The sequence below is a fragment of the Choloepus didactylus genome, chromosome 4 (assembly GCF_015220235.1).
Source record: "Choloepus didactylus isolate mChoDid1 chromosome 4, mChoDid1.pri, whole genome shotgun sequence".
In the NCBI taxonomy this organism is placed as follows: Eukaryota; Metazoa; Chordata; class Mammalia; order Pilosa; family Megalonychidae; genus Choloepus; species Choloepus didactylus.
The window spans coordinates 163,586,869-163,598,240 of record NC_051310.1 but is presented as its reverse complement, the minus strand read 5'-3'; positions in this window follow the sequence as shown (position 1 = coordinate 163,598,240).

Below are 11,372 nucleotides of genomic sequence, written 5' to 3'. Positions count from 1 at the left end.
CACAAGACATAGCTATATGCCTATTTTATACTGCACTTATGTTTAAATTTAATGCCAACATTTCATTGCTAAGAAACATGTTAAGTGAGGATGGAGACGCCATATTTATTGAAGGGCACATCTACATTGGCAGGTGTTTTCTGAATTAAACATTTGTTTCAGATAATATTTTATTCAGGAGCATCTTATCAGCCAAAATGTTTTCTTTTCTTTTCTTTTTTTTCTGTTTTGAAAATTCCAGTTTCCTCAGCACATATTTCTAGGCTGGAAATGTTTGGGAGGAAATATTCTTTTTCGTTGGTCCCAAATGCTTTGAAACTCTCATTTCCTTAGTGAAAATCTTCTGTCCAGGGCTAGTATTCACACAGAATATTTCAGCTCTTTAAGCATTGAACTTTATTTTCTAAATGGTTTCTTTTTTAAAAAATAGGCTTTTAGATTGGAGCTTCTCTTTGGAAACAGTTGAAAGAGTATGGAAGTACACAGATCAAGGTGGAGGGATTTGAAAATCACCAATTGGGAAGTGACACATGTCTAAGATAATTTTAGTAGAACTCTCAAAAGATGAATGATGGAGGTTCTTGAAGAAGCTGACTGCTGATAATGTCTGAAATTAACACACTTAATTCTAAATCTGTGCAATTTGACCTTAATTATTTTTGTGAACAAAAGTTACACTTTGCACTAATTTGCATTGCTGTTACTTTCATTTTAAATTGGAATTTTTTATCACCATCCATCTGTAAGGTACCTCCTGTTACTAATTTCTGATGTGGATTCCCTCATTAATATGAGATTCACAATTGCATAGATTAAAAGTTATCATATCTGGCTCATCCCATGTTTTATCATTCTGTTCCTATATTTGATAGATTGTGATTTAACTGTGAGAATGTTAGTATATAAATGACAGTTTATTTAAAATTATTGATGCAGTTCTCTTTTATTTTTTAGATATTTTAATAGAGTAGATAACACAAATTTTGTGCTTTGTAGTCTTATAAATATTAAAGGTTTGTTTCTAAATAGTGTTAAAATGAGAATTTAAGTGGATTTCTAATTAAATATTATGCATGCCTGACTAAAACAATTTCCTTTCTTTTCTTTTTATGAGTAATCACTTTGAAAGGTTTTTAAATATGAGTCATTTCTGTTTCTGATGTCAACTTTCACAAACACCTGAAATGATATAGAGAACATACTGATTTTAAGAATGTTTGAAAACCTAAATGTTGAGTTACTGAGATAAGAAACCTCTGGAAATCACTTCTCACAGAAACTCTTAATACTCATAATTGGTAATTGGTTGCTTAGATCAGTGACAAAGAAACAAAACTAAAAAAAAAAAAAAACCCAAAACAAACTACCTGTGAATGAAGTGGACTAAGGATCTCTTTAAAAGTGCTATATTAAAGCACATTTTGAGACATCAAGAATTCCTTTTATAAAGTCAGACTTAATTTAGTATCTGAGTTGGCCAACCTTGAGACTTCAGGCTACTTGGAAACTCTCAGAATCTATTCCATTATTTGCTTAAAAATTGAGCATCTCTAGCTATTAAAACCTCAGCTTTAACACCAATGATAATTTGCTGAAGGATTAAAGGGTTTTTGCTGCTCTCTGGTTCAGTGATTATAATAAGCTCCATAGAAGGAGCTCATTTGCTCCTTTGGTGCCAATTATTTGGGTTTCTCTTCCCCATTCTACCCAGTAACCTCAGTATATTAACCCTGAGACAAATATATAGACTTTGGTGCTTCCTAGAAACAACACCTCTGTTTTTTCTGGAAAATAATGTTGATGCTATCTACCTTCCAAAATTGTTGGGATGATAAATGAAGTAATCTTTGGGAAAATGCTCAGGTCAGTGCCTTACACATAGAAGGTACTAATAAAATTTGGCTCTTTTCCCATTTATTATCTTCCTCCAGAAGTCCTCCCCACAAGATAAGAATGACTAGTGCTCTTGGTCAGGAGAGCTTTTGGAGAAGGTAGGTTGTTTAATGCCCCTTAGCCATGTTAGGAGAGAGGACCACTTACCTTTGACAGAGTCTTCTCCAATGTAACTGTTCTTTAAACTCCTCTCCTCTCAGGGTTCTCCTAAACATCTCTTGTTATTTGACTTGAGACCCGAACTCTACGAACTGTTCCTAAGGGCACACCAAGTTAAGAGAAGAATTGAAACATTCAATGAAAAGTTTGAGTGTGAGAACCACAGTGGGAGAGGCGGTCACCATGGGAAAGTGGCCGGAGTCCTTTGTTCTTTCCTAGTTCATCAGTAACTAACTAGCTGTATGAATCATGCTGGTATGCCACATCAACTTTTTGTTAATCAATTATAATATCAAGGTATTAAACTAGATCAGATGCAGGTTTTTCCCAGACCACTACTGTAATGAGATAACTCTAAGAAAACATGGTCAAATATATTTGGGAACTGCTGTGTACTATATTCTGTTCTCCAGTCCAATAAAGCCACAAAATGACATTAACACTCTGAATTCCTGCAAAATGAAATTTTCTTAACATCGTCTAATTCAGTGACCCCACAAATTCGTATTTTCTAAAATTCATTTTGGAAGATGCTGGATACTTCTAGCTTCAGTGAGAAAGCTAAAAAAGCTGTATTTCCTTTCTGACTTTAAGAACATGTCAATCCTTCATACCTTAACTATCCATCTTTCTTAGTGTAAGAGGAATAACTGACAGTTGAAAACAGCTGAGAGAGAATGAAGGCAGCCGATCATCCTATAACTCCTATTTCTTCGGACCTAATCCTGAAATATGAGGTGTATTATTACAAAAAGTTTATTGCTATTTTTTCACATTGTAACAGAGATTTTTTTTTTTTTCTCTTTGTGGACCAAATGTAAGTTTTCATCCGTCAGTATTAGTTCAGTACAATCCTAGTAAATGTCTATTTGATGTCTTCCAGTTGTAATACACGGTTTGTAAATAACAGCTGTACCTCTCCCAGTTTTATGCCTTGGCGTGGTACTCCTGGGACAGCCAGCAGTGGTTCTGAGAAGTTAAGTGCTGAATGCGTTGGTCCATAATGTTCCGAAGAGGCTGGGAAGTAAATCCATGTTCTGGCACTTGGGTAAGGTCAGAGTGACTGGTGGAGATTCTTGACCTTTCCCTGCCAAACACTGAGTACAGGCCCTTTGCCCTCTCAGGGTTCTGTTTCTTTGGGTGACAGATGAGGTATAACTAAATCCCAGCATTTCCCAGATCCTTTCATGTTTTAATCATCCAGAGAACTCTTCAGCTAGTTAATAATTCCTTTTCATCATAATAGAGCTTTAGAGTGTAATTTTGATCATAGTTAAGCATAGTCAAGTCAAGCATAGTTAATTAAAAGGCATTTCATATTTCTATGCCTTTTCTAGGTGGGGATGAGCCCTGGAAAATGTGTAGCAGACATCTGAGTTGGGGGGTGGGGTATGTGTGTTTGGTCAAGTTAGGAAGAAACAAACTTAAGGACAGGCTAAAAAGAAAAACATTTTTGAGAAGAATGTGAAGGAAGGTGACTGTGATCTGACCTAGAGTTGTGTTTCTTTAGAAGGGGAACTATAATTCATATTTGTGATTGAAAGAGCTTATGTGAAGTGCTGAACTGAAGGAATGTGTAAAGTGTTCACAGTGATGGAAGGTGGGAGTTTGGTTTTGAAAGCATCTGGTGGGAATGGAGCCATGGCTAGAGCGTGTTTTCAGTCTACGTCACAGGCAGGTAAGTGTAGCTTTTGCTGTTTCTGACCTACAAGGAAGAATAGTGTATATGTGCCAACTGATAGAAAATCAGATTTAGGTTCAATATTGAATTTCAGAGGGGTTATAAAAAATAAATTCTGCATTATTCCACCAGACAATCTCAGTAAACCAATCGAGTATTCCTTTTAAAAAATTATTAAAATCCTAGTGGTTAAATACTGAACTTGACATTTTGATTAGCATGACTGTCAAAACGTTCTCCATTTGGGGATAATTAAACATTATGTGACAACATATCCCACTTTTGAGGTTGGCTTTTTTGATCAATACTACGGAAATATCACGTAAAGGAAAAACATATATAATTTGTTGATATACAAGTCAGAAAATTACACTAATGGTTTTAATTTACATTCAACCCTAGCCTTCTATTTCACTGACAGAAAATTTGTGCTTCCTTTAATTGCACATGCAATTAGGAATTTACACTCTCAAAATTAAGAGAAAATGGCTAATTGTGTATGCAATATCTGTGCCCAGGACTAACGGTGGCTACAAACAATCCTGCTACTAAAATGAAAGCCAGGGATAAAAAGCCGCCTGAGTCATTGCCCTTTTTGAAGCTTGGAACATACTTTGCTCATAACTTTAGTGGCTTTGGAAGTTCTATGTTTTTTGACAGACATAAGCATTAGCCTGTAGTGCTCCTTACAATCTGAAGTACAAATTATCATCATTTAAATAAAGTGGAAATGGTGACAAATTCTGAACAATTTTATTACAAGATATATCATATTTGAAAATTTTCTCTGGAGTATTTTAGACTAATCATGTTGGAAATTCATGTTAATATGAGTGCCTGATTTTAAAAGTTATAGTCCCTGCTCTTAAAGCCCACCCCAAATGTGTCTCTAGACATTTTATACCTCTCTGCATGGCACAAAATATTTACAGCCCCCAAACACCAGAGATTCCACTAAATGTATTACATTCACAAAAATTGTGGTAGGAGTAAACAAAAGATGAGTCTGTGTCTTTCTATCTAAAACAGGCCTATTTTATTTGTATACCACTGAGTTTATTTTCATGAGAATTGCATTTTTCTCACTATAATATGTAAAATAGCTTTCTGTTTTCAATGTCTACTTTCAAAGTAAGAATTTGGAAGAAAACAATGTCCACTTGTGTCTGCTTGCTACTGAATATTTCCATTCAAAGACCCAAATAAGAGATAAAGATTTTTAAGACCCTTCCTCAAGTTAAACACCCCTCATGCAGTAACTAAATTCAGTGTTTTAAAAAAATCTTTAATAACAGCTGTTAAGCACAAAAATCCATGCAATTAAATTTTGCTGTAACCACATAACGAAAATCCCCCCTTTTCTAGACCTATTTACAAGCCCACAAGACTAGCCAAGCACAGCCAACTAACTCTTAATTCTACTTTACTCCCTCAATCTGAATCTGATATTCTAGCCATTATTTTTGTTGTTTTTCAAAAAATCTAACTACCCTTGCACTTATGTCATAAAAAATTCTGCCTTTTTTCCCTTTTTTAATATTTGTATTCAAGACAAACAACAGGAGGTTGAAATCAGGCCATTTAAAAGAAACATCTGCTGACATTTATTCATATGCTACATGTTCCACTTTCATCATTGAATGTAATGATAAACACACATTCCAGTCAATAATGGCAATTCCCAGCCAAGCTTTACAAATGGTCTCTTTAACACCTAAATTGACAGCTCGGGAGATTTTGAGATAGAAGCTAAATATGGTACATTTGGACACTGTTTGCCTAAGTCTAGGATGTCTTGAAGACTTTAATAAGCAGACATACATTATAAAATAGAAGAAAGTCTTGACTGTGCAGGTATTGGAACAGTTAAGCTTGACACTTTTTGAGCAAATTAAATGCAGGGAAAAAAAAAAAAAACCTTCCAAAACGAATGGCCCCTTTCAAGAGCAAAATAAAATAAAGCTTTGACCACACAGCATGGAAAATAGTTTAGTTTATAGGGAGAAAACTAATTGCATCTCATTTAAATTATAGGTCTTAGTTGTGGAATGCTAAATAACTTAAATATTTACTTGCTTCCCAAGTTAGCTGAACTAAACCCTGCTTTTGGTTTCAATTATTATAAGAATATTTCAATAAAATATCAAATGTTTCATTTATTGCTTGCAATGAATTATCATTTCAGCTTTTAATATGCTAAGGATTTCTTTCAAAACTAAGCCATAGGTTTTGACACCTACACCTAATTTTTCCTTAGAAAGAAATGTCTGATAGCTAAGTGAGTTAACAACACTCAAGGTAGCTATTAGAGACCTCATGATAGGATTGAAATTAGCTTGAGTCACTACTGCGAGGACATATAAATACATGCTCCTCTGAGACATTAAGGAGCCCATTTTATGTGTATCTTTTATGCGTATCCCTTTACATTTTAGTTCAGATTGATTAACCTTATAACTGAATCATAGACTGTGTTCCAGCCAAGCAGAAAATCACAGCTTTACCTAACTCCATCATGTGTGAAGAGTTTTTCTTTTCAAAACTCTGCCATCACTGTGGTTTAAAACAGGTCACTTGCTGCTTAACTGAAAGGAACCTAGACATTTAACAAACTATCTCTGAAACATAATTAGAAGTTTGTAAAGTTATCTCATACAGTGTCTTCCAGAGAACAAGTCACACCAATCTGTAACGCTCCAATTAATGGTATTTTTCTCTGAAATCAGCTTGATTTAGGAGACAGCTTGAAACTGTTTGTGTTTTTTTGTTTTGTTTTGTTTTGTTTTTGTTTCTCTATGCAGGACAAAAGGAGCTAAATTTGGTATGTCATATTACGGTGTTTTCATCTGCTCCCAAGGCATGTTAGTGAAGTAGCCAGACAAACACGAACACCTTATTATTGCTCCATGTGGGAAAATTGAAAAAAGAAATTCAGAATATGCATTTACGGTCCTGTGTGGTGTACGCTGCAGCAAAGTAAAACACATCTTGATTACGGTGGATGGAGGACAGATCATGAGGGCTTCTCAGGCAGTAGAGTGCAGGCTGGATTAAAAACTTGGGGTTCAGTGTCAGCATTTAGATGAACAGTGAGTATGTTATAGAACAACCTTAACGTCATAACACTCCATTTCATAATGTCACCTCTCCTAGCAATCTATGGAAACTTGTTCAAGGAAATTTTCCACCTACTACCCACTTTCACATATTCATATGTCTACTGTGCAGCAAAATTATGGTGGCTAAACCAATTTGCTAAAGCTTTTGGGCAGAATTTAGAGGAATCAGTTGATTTCCACAGATTCTCCATCCTACAAGCTTTTTAAACCTGGGTGTTCGGGAACACCCGAACAGATCTGCAGAGCTACATTTGAGCAGAATGCACTTAATGGTGAAAGGGAGAGAAAGTACTGTACGCTCTTTCCCAGGCCCCCAAAGCCAGAGCCGAGTGAAGACGGGACGCCAAATAAATCTGCCAGTGATTATGCTAAAGGAAATTATGATCTTGTTATAGAAACCATTAAAGGAAAACCAGAGTTGGTATGTAAATATTGTTGCATCATTATACCACTGAAAAAAACAACCTAGTGCAACATTAGTATGTTATGCAATTAACAAAATGAAAAATGAGCTGCTTGAATTTAAAGCTTTTAATGTTTTTCAGACAGATAATAAGCATTTTCGACATCAGTGTAAAACATAATAGAAAAGGTCTCCCTCAAAGAGTGACATATTTCATCAATACTTTCTTTGCATTAAAGAGCTGGTATACATTCACATATCTCCGATATTTGTTATTTTCTACTCATTGAACAGCAACCATGTATACAATAAAGCAGGATGAAGATGAAAGAGCTGTGAGAAGATCAGAAAATGTGATTTTTCTGATGCTTTTAGAGATTATTGGCATGAATGTGTTTTTCTGATTTGGAGAAAAATGGCTTGGTTAGCCAACTCTGTTTAGGCAAAAAGCCCCATTACTAATTGCTGTATGAAATATTTATATCTAGAAGTATTTTAAAATTTAAATTTAATTCTACAGATTCATAGAATTAAAAATCCAATGAATATTTAAATATATTCTTCAGCATTCTTATTTATACCTGAAGATCATTTGTTTTATATATTCTATTATTCTAGTATATTCTAAAAAAACAGTTTAGCAGTGTTACTTCAAAAGAAAATAGGAAAACAAAAAGTTCTTCACAATATACCATAAAATATTCTCATATGAAATAGTGCACAGATATTGTGCAAATAATAAAATATATATGAATTGCAACTATGCCATTCATCTTACTGTGCTACTCTTCATAGCTGAACAAAAAAATCACAATTACTTACTATTTGAAAGTCAAAGAAAGGCTTAATCAAAAACAGTTTTATAAAAATGAACTTACATTATCAACAATGAAGGTATTTTACTTTGCAGATGAATTTTCAGCATCAAGTTCAGAATAGTAAGGAAAAATTCGTATGGGGACAAGCAACTATCATAATATCTAAATGGATATAATTTACTGTAGGCACTAGAAAGTTAATATGTTCTCTAAAGATTTCTTTAATTTAGTTGTTGCTAATTTATTCACACTAATACAGAAAAAAATACTGCAAAATTTTTCATAACCAAAAAACTGTGCATATCTCTGTGTTTTAGCTGGCATGTGGTTCTACACAGATGGTTTGGGGCTTTCTTTGCTGCAAAACAGATGGGCCTGCACTGTCCCTTACCAATCAAAAGAGAACTTGAAAATATAGGAATATCTTTACCTACATTGCGTCCTTTAATTCAAGAAATTAAAATGCCTGAAAGTATAAATAACTGCCTATGGAAAATAATTTTTGAAATGAGATGTCATATGTTGAAATTATACAGTACCTCAGTTCATGTTTAATGCAAAAAAATACAAAAAGTTTGGCTTGTATTTGATACTGTTTGTAACATACAACTATTAACTTAAGAAATTTACAACTATGGAATGACTGTTATCATGTGTTCACCTTGCCTAAAAAACACGCTGTTTTAAAACTTCAAATGTAGTTAAGCATATTTCAATTCAAAATGCTCATTCTAGGCAGTATTATCCATTGCACCAAGTTAGCAAACACATTTGAATTTGGTACACTTACAACTGACAGACTTTTAAACCAAAGTAGAAGCTAAAACAAAGCTCTGAATTAACCTGCATGCTTTAATTATTACTTTATTCATGGCAGAAATTATAAATAAAATCTTTTGTACGTTGAATTAGAATTGCAGCTTGCCTTCAGTTTTTGGACTTCTGTTGAAACGTGGAAGCATCGTATTCAGGGCCATAAAAAGCACTCTCTTTGTTTTGTATATATGAGTAAATTTTACAAAGTCATGTGGCAGTACACTCTCATAGCATCACCACGTGAGAGACACACATTGTGGGCTCGTGAGTTTAGAATATGACATTGCTTATGGGGAGAACTCCTACTGCTTTTATCTCTAATATACAAGTAAATGTGTCAACATGTGATGCTGCAAACAGTTTTTGACATTTTGTACACATGTATATTCTAACAGCGAGTAACTTTTATGAGGACAGTTAACTTTTAGGACCTGCTATTCCTCTGTAGCACTGTCTACAAGGCCAGTTTTGCTGTTTGGTCTAACTTTACTTGCCCAGTATAAATGATTTTCAGAGTGCTATGTACCCTATTTTTTACTTCTCTTTGAAACAATGCATTTATTTATTGTACAATCTTTCCAGGAAAGGAAAAGTGAAAAGTGATGAGGCTTGACTGCTTAACCGTAAGAAAAAAATCCAAAATCAATGCACACCCACATACATACAAAGATACATGCATATATATGCATTCATATGTTTACATATATATTTGTAGCTATATATAATTATATATAACTGTGTGTGTGTATGTGTATATGCACATATATTTCTGCAAATATTTTACCAACTCTCCCTAGGAACACAGACAGAAAGACTTTTTTTCTACATGTAAGCAGCATATCTTAAATTGGTTTCTTTTTTTAGTGTTCAGATTCTGAAAAGCAACTGAGTATTTTTCCTTTTGTCTGTGTGATGGAAAATAACAGCTTTGCTTGTATTTTTTCAATTACGTGAAAACCAGTGTCTCTCATAGATCTGATGAAAGGTTTTGCCAGGCTAGTAAATGTAAATAAAACTGTAAAATAATTATATTTAAGAGAAGAAACTGTTCTCAAGCATTCCTAAATACTTTGGCAGCATCTACATAAACAAACAATTGATACAGTAATTACAAATAATTTTAATTCATTCTTTAAAGCCAGTCTCTAAAGATGTCTTCTACCCTAAACCTAGATCAAAATACTGTAGTTGAATGAAGACTGCACTCTTATAAATGTGTCACACTTTAGTTTTCTAGTAATTCAAAGAGTCATCTATGGTTTTATTCATTAGTAAAGTTCGATAGAGTAGTTTTCCAGTGAAACATGAGTTCTGAAATTCTCTGGCTTAAATTCAGTCAATAGAGATTAATCATAATTAAAAGTCAAGATATACAATCAGCAAAAATTAAGCATTGCAGCATTTTAAGGAAAAATATCTGAGTTGGGAATATTCTGGTTACTGAAAGAGAACCAATATAGCCCATGGATAAAACAAAAACAGAAACAAAACCTAAGGAATTAGGCTAAGGATTTTATGGATTCTTAAGGGACTCTGTAGAGATTGAGGACACAACTGTATACTTCCTTGGCATTAGAAAATTCAGATTTTGCCATCAGCCATTACTTGTTTATATCCCTCTTTTATGTCCATCTAAGAATGAGTCTGTTACAAACATGTTAAATGGACCAATTTCCTGGAAATTTAGAATGCCAAAGAACTTCTTCATCAAATTTTAAAATAATCTTCTGCTAATCATGTGGTGCAGGTCCAATTTGGCCAAGCCATATTGACCTGTACAGAATTTTAAAGTCTCGTATTTGACATATGAGACTGTAAAATTGTATTGCTTCTTGCAAACAAATAATTATTATATTAGGATATAAAGGTTATTAACTCCTACTCATTTCATGTATTAATGTATTTATGTCTTTGAAAAGAATATACAAACCCAAAGAAAAGCTACTGTTGTTTTTCTGGTGGGTAGATTGTATTATTGTTTACAATTATTTGAAGTCCTTCACTGAGACAAAATTATATTACTCATTACCTCACTGACACCAGGCTTCTTTTCCAATGGTCTGTGAGCCTAACTGATGTACATTACATCTGAGTAGACACTTTCAGAGTTATTGCATGATTCTACTATTGCTTTTTTCCTAATGTAATAAAGATTTTTCTACCTGAATGAATCCTGGAATGAGAAAGATGTGGGGAGCAGGATCATAGCTGAATTCCAGTGGACATGTAGGAAGAAATAAACCTTCGTTTCTGTAAGCTCCAGAGTTTTCGGGGCTACTTTTTACTACAGCAAAACCTAGAATAAGCTGACATATAAGGAATTAAATAATTCCTAATATATCATTTTAATCTTCATTACATCAAAGAAACTACCTGTAATATGGAGGATAGATGGGGTTGGAGAAGCCTGGAATCAGGAATATCAGTTAGAAGACATCAAGAGGAATAAGGTTCCATCCCTGCTACCAAGCAACTGACAGTTT